The sequence below is a fragment of the Juglans microcarpa x Juglans regia genome, chromosome 4D (assembly GCF_004785595.1).
Source record: "Juglans microcarpa x Juglans regia isolate MS1-56 chromosome 4D, Jm3101_v1.0, whole genome shotgun sequence".
NCBI classification, from domain to species: domain Eukaryota; kingdom Viridiplantae; phylum Streptophyta; class Magnoliopsida; order Fagales; family Juglandaceae; genus Juglans; species Juglans microcarpa x Juglans regia.
Genome location: NC_054600.1, coordinates 9,601,524 through 9,607,950, shown reverse-complemented (window position 1 = coordinate 9,607,950; position 6,427 = coordinate 9,601,524).

Sequence of the window (6,427 nt, the reverse complement as noted above, 5' to 3'; positions counted from 1 at the left end):
TTGGCTCACCTTCGGCCTTTATCCTTATGCGACAAACTCTCTCTGTATCTGGGAGATATTTTTCTACTCACATTTCTTTTTGTATAAATTGCTCTTTAAAACTTTGTATGCTCTCTAACATGTGAGATTTTTTTGTATAAAATTTTATTTGCAGCATTTCACCCTCCTACGTGGCATTTCAAATCTATGCTGGAAGTATGAAGGGCAAAAAAATTATCATGTGTAGTTAGTTATCTCTCTCTTCTAGTTGAACTAACTTCTTTCTTCAGATAAGGTGAAGCTTGATTGCCGATTGCACATTTATATTTTAATTTAGTTGTCTTGTTTATAGTGATTTCTATAGTATTTTTTGTATTCTTGTTATTGTTAATTTTTGCTGCACTTCTCCTTTTCTGTCCTCCCTTCCTCTCATCGTCCTACTCCTCCTCTTTTCCTCCAATATTGCTCTCATCCTCCCTCCTCCATCTCTCTTCCTTTCCCATACTCCTCGCCCTACTCCTCCGCTCTTCCTGCTCTCACCTTCCTTGTTGTCCTACTCCTCTCTTTCTCAACGTCTTCGTCTTCCTCTTCTTGTCCCGTTCTCGTCCGCTTCACTACCTCCAACTTTTTCAAGATGTATTATCTTTATAGTATATTTTTAGAGAACACATTTTTCTCGGTCATATGTGATTAGGATTTTGGTGTTCTTTTTTCAATTCTTTCGAGTTTGTAAAGGAGGCCTTACACATCCTTGCAACCTTGATTGGATTGGTGTGCTTGCTAGCTTTTGACCTTGATCCTTATGCGACGAACGATATTTAGGTGATATTTCTATACTCGCATCTGTTTTTGTATAAAATGCTATTTAGAACTTTTCATGCTCTATAACTATTGAGACTTTTTGTATGAAATTTTATTTGCAGTACTTCAACCTCCTACGTGACGTTTCATATCTATGCTGGATATTTGAAGGGCAAAACAATTGTCATGAGTAGTTAGTTTATCTCTCTGTGTTCAAGTTGAAATCACTTCTTTCTTCAGGTAAGGTGAATAACTTGATTGCCGGTTGTTTATTTATTTTTTAATTTATTTGGCTTGTTTATGGCAATTCCTAGAGATTCTTTAGGATCTTGTTATTGTTAATTTCTCGTACTCCTCTCCTGCTCCCTCACTCTCTTCCTCTCCTCGTCCTACTCCTACTCTTTTCCTCCTATATTCCTCTCCTCCTCTCTCATCTCTTCCTCTCCTCGTACTTGTCATCCTACTCCTCACTTTAAGCTCTCGTTGTCCTCTTCATCCTACTCTTTTCTTCCTCTCTGTCTTCGTCTTCGTCTTCTCTTCCTTGTTGACGTCCTCTTCTCTTCCTCCAATTTTTTCAAGATGTTCTATTTTTATAGTATAGTTTTTTAAGAGCACTTTATTTTTGATCATATGTGTGATTATAGTTTTCGTACTCTATTTTCAATTCTCTCGAGTTTTTAATATAATAGCTACCGATGCTTGAGGTTGCATCATTGCAACCTCGATTGGATTGTTGAGTTGGCTCACCTTCGGACTTTATCCTTATGCGACAAACGCTCTCTGTATGTGGGAGTATTTTTCTACTCACATTTCTTTTTGTATAAATTGCTATTTAAAACTTTGTATGCTCACTAACATGTGAGATTTTTTTGTATAAGATTTTATTTGCAGCTCTTCACCCTCCTACGTGGCGTTTAATATCTATGCTGGAAGTATGAAGGGCAAAAAAATTGTCATGTGTAGTTAGTTATCTCTCTCTTCTAGTTGAACTCACTTTTTTCTTCAGGTAAGGTGAACCTTGATTGGCGATTACACATTTATTTTTTAATTTAGTTGTCTTGCTTATAGTTATTCCTATAGTATTTTTTATATTCTTGTTACTCTTAGTTTCTGCTGCTCATCTCCTTCGCTGTCCACCCTTCCTCTCATCGTCCTACTCTCATCTTTTCCTCCTATATTACTCTCATCCTCCCTCCTCACTCCTCTCTTCCTTTCCTCATACTCCTCGCCCTACTCCTCCTCTCTTCTTGCTCTCACCTTCCTCTTCGTCCTATTCCTCTCTTTCTCACTGTCTTCATCTTCCCTTCTCGTTTCCGCTAACGTCCTCTTCACTTCCTCCAACGTTTTCAAGATGTACTATCTTTATAGTATATTTTTAGAGAACACTTTATTTTTGGTCATATGTGATTATAATTTTGGTGTTCTTTTTCAATTCTTTTGAGTTTGTAATATAATAGCTACCAAAACTTGAGATTTGTAAATGAGGCCTTACACATCCTTGCAACCATGATTGGATTGGTGTGTTTGCTAGCTTTTGACCTTTGTCCTTATGCGACGAACGATATATAGGTGATATTTCTATACTCGCATGTGTTTTTGTATAAATTGCTATTTAGAACTTTTTATGCTCTATAACCATTGAGACTTTTTGTATGAAATTTTATTTGCAGTACTTCACCCTCCTACGTGACGTTTCATATCTATGCTGGATATTTGAAGGGCAAAACAATTGTCCATGAGTAGTTAGTTATCTCTCTCTGTTCAAGTTGAACTCACTTCGTTCTTCAGGTAAGGTGAATAACTTAATTGCCGGTTGCGTATTTATTTTTTAATTTAGTTGTCTTGTTTATGGCAATTCCTAGAGAATTCTTTAGGATCTTGTTATTGTTAATTTCTCGTACTCCTCTCCTGCTCCCTCAACTCTCTTCCTCTCCTCGTCCTACTCCTACTCTTTTCCTCCTATATTCCTCTCCTCCTCTCTCATCTCTTCCTCTCCTCGTACTTGTCGTCCTACTCCTCGCTTTCAGCTCTCACTGTCCTTTTCATCCTACTCTTTTCTTCCTCTCTGTCTTCGTCTTCGTCTTCTCTTCCTCCAATTTTTTCAAGATGTACTATTTTTATAGTATAGTTTTTTAAGAGCACTTTATTTTTGATCATATGTGTGATTATAGTTTTCGTACTCTATTTTCAATTCTCTCGAGTTTTTAATATAATAGCTACCAATGCTTGAGGTTGCATCATTGCAACCTCGATTGGATTGTTGAGTTGGCTCACCTTCGGACTTTATCCTTATGCGACAAACTCTCTGTATGTGGGAGGTATTTTTCTACTCACATTTCTTTTTGTATAAATTGCTATTTAAAACTTTGTATGCTCTCTAACATGTGAGATTTTTTTGTCTAAGATTTTATTTGCAGCTCTTCACCCTCCTACGTGGCGTTTAATATCTATGCTGGAAGTATGAAGGGCAAAAAAATTGTCATGTGTAGTTAGTTATCTCTCTCTTCTAGTTGAACTCACTTTTTCTTCAAGTAAGGTGAAACTTGATTGGCGATTACACATTTATTTTTTAATTTAGTTGTCTTGCTTATAGTTATTCCTATAGTATTTTTATATCTTGTTAATCCTAGTTTCTGCTGCTCATCTCTTTCGCTGTCCTCCCTTCCTCTCATCGTCCTACTCTCATCTTTTCCTCCAATATTGCTCTCATCCTCCCTCCTCACTCCTCTCTTCCTTTCCTCATACTCCTCTCCCTACTCCTCCTCTCTCTTGCTCTCACCTTCCTCTTCGTCCTATTCCTCTCTTTCTCACTGTCTTCATCTTCCCCTTCTCGTTTCCGCTAACGTCCTCTTCACTTCCTCCAACGTTTTCAAGATGTACTATCTTTATAGTATATTTTTAGAGAACACTTTATTTTTGGTCATATGTGATTATAATTTTGGTGTTCTTTTTTCAATTCTTTGAGTTTGTAATATAATAGCTACCAAAACTTGAGATTTGTAAATGAGGCCTTACACATCCTTGCAACCTTGATTGGATTGGTGTGTTTGGTGCGACGAACGATATATAGGTGATATTTCTATACTCGCATGTGTTTTTGTATAAAATGCTATTCAGAACTTTTTATGCTCTATAACCATTGAGACTTTTTGTATGAAATTTTATTTGCAGTACTTCACCCTCCTACGTGACGTTTCATATCTATGCTGGATATTTGAAGGGCAAAACAATTGTCATGAGTAGTTAGTTATCTCTCTATGTTCATGTTGAACTCACTTCTTTCTTCAGGTGAGGTGAATAACTTGATTGCCGGTTGCGTATGTATTTTTTAATTTAGTTGTCTTGTTTATGGCAATTCCTAGAGAATTCTTTAGGATCTTGTTATTGTTAATTTCTCGTATTCCTCTCCTGCTCCCTCAACTCTCTTCCTCTCCTCGTCCTACTCCTACTCATTTCCTCCTATATTCCTCTCCTCCTCTCTCATCTCTTCCTCTCCTCGTACTTGTCGTCCTACTCCTCCCTTTCAGCTCTCACTATCCTTTTCAGCCTACTCTTTTCTTCCTCTCTGTCTTCGTCTTCGTTTTCTCTTCCTGGTTGACGTCCTCTTCTCTTCCTCCAATTTTTTCAAGATGTATTATTTTTATAGTATATTTTTTTAAGAGCACTTTATTTTTGATCATATGTGTGATTAAAGTTTTCGTACTCTATTTTCAATTCCCTCGAGTTTTTAATATAATAGCTACCAATGCTTGAGGTTGCATCATTGCAACCTCGATTGGATTGTTGAGTTGGCTCACCTTCGGACTTTATCCTTATGCGACAAACGCTCTCTGTATGTGGAGGTATTTTTCTACTCACATTTCTTTTTGTATAAATTGCTATTTAAAACTTTGTATGCTCTCTGACATGTGAGATTTTTTTGTATAAGATTTTATTTGCAGCTCTTCACCCTCCTACGTGGCGTTTCATATCTATGCTGGAAGTATGAAGGGCAAAAAATTGTCATGTGTAGCTAGTTATCTCTCTCTTCTAGTTGAACTCACTTTTTTCTTCAGGTAAGGTGAAACTTGATTGGCGATTACACATTTATTTTTTAATTTAGTTGTCTTGTTTATAGTTATTCCTATAGTATTTTTTATATTCTTGTTACTCTTAGTTTCTGCTGCTCTTCTCCTTCGCTGTCCTCCCTTCCTCTCATCGTCCTACTCCTCATCTTTTCCTCCTATATTACTCTCATCCTCCCTCCTCACTCCTCTCTTCCTTTCCTCATACTCCTCGCCCTACTCCTCCTCTCTTCTTGCTCTCACCTTCCTCTTCGTCCTACTCATCTCTTTCTCACTGTCTTCATCTTCCCCTTCTCGTTTCCGCTAATGTCCTCTTCACTTCCTCCAACTTTTCAATATGTACTATCTTTATAGTATATTTTTAGATAACACTTTATTTTTGGTCATATGTGATTATAATTTTGGTGTTCTTTTTTCAATTCTTTTGAGTTTGTAATATAATAGCTACCAAAACTTGAGATTTGTAAATGAGGCCTTAAACTTCCTTGCAACCTTGATTGGATTGGTGTGTTTGCAAGCTTTTGACCTTGATCCTTATGCGACAAACGATATATAGGTGATATTTCTATACTCGCATGTGTTTTTGTATAAAATGCTATTTAGAACTTTTTATGCTCTATAACCATTGAGACTTTTTGTATGAAATTTTATTTGCAGTACTTCACCCTCCTACGTGACGTTTCATATCTATGCTGGATATTTGAAGGGCAAAACAATTGTCATGAGTAGTTAGTTATCTCTCTCTGTTCAAGTTGAACTCACTTCGTTCTTCAGGTAAGGTGAATAACTTGATTGCCGGTTGCGTATTTATTTTTTAATTTAGTTGTCTTGTTTATGGCAATTCCTAGAGAATTCTTTAGGATCTTGTTATTGTTAATTTCTCGTACTCCTCTCCTGCTCCCTCAACTCTCTTCCTCTCCTCGTCCTACTCCTACTCTTTTCCTCCTATATTCCTCTCCTCCTCTCTCATCTCTTCCTATCCTCGTACTTGTCGTCCTACTCCTCGCTTTCAGCTCTCACTGTCCTTTTCATCCTACTCTTTTCTTCCTTTCTGTCTTCGTCTTCGTCTTCTATTCCTGGTTGACGTCCTCTTCTCTTCCTCCAATTTTTTCAAGATGTACTATTTTATAGTATAGTTTTTTAAGAGCACTTTATTTTTGATCATATGTGTGATTACAGTTTTCGTACTCTATTTTCAATTCTCTCGAGTTTTTAATATAATAGCTACCAATGCTTGAGGTTGCATCATTGCAACCTCGATTGGATTGTTGAGTTGGCTCACCTTCGGACTTTATCCTTATGCGACAAACGCTCTCTGTATGTGGAGGTATTTTTCTGCTCACATTTCTTTTTGTATAAATTGCTATTTAAAACATTGTATGCTCTCTAACATGTGAGATTTTTTGTATAAGATTTTATTTGCAGCTCTTCACCCTCCTACGTGGCGTTTAATATCTATGCTGGAAGTATGAAGGGCAAAAAAATTGTCATGTGTAGTTAGTTATCTCTCTCTTCTAGTTGAACTCACTTTTTTCTTCAGGTAAGGTGAAACTTGATTGGCGATTACACATTTATTTTTTAAT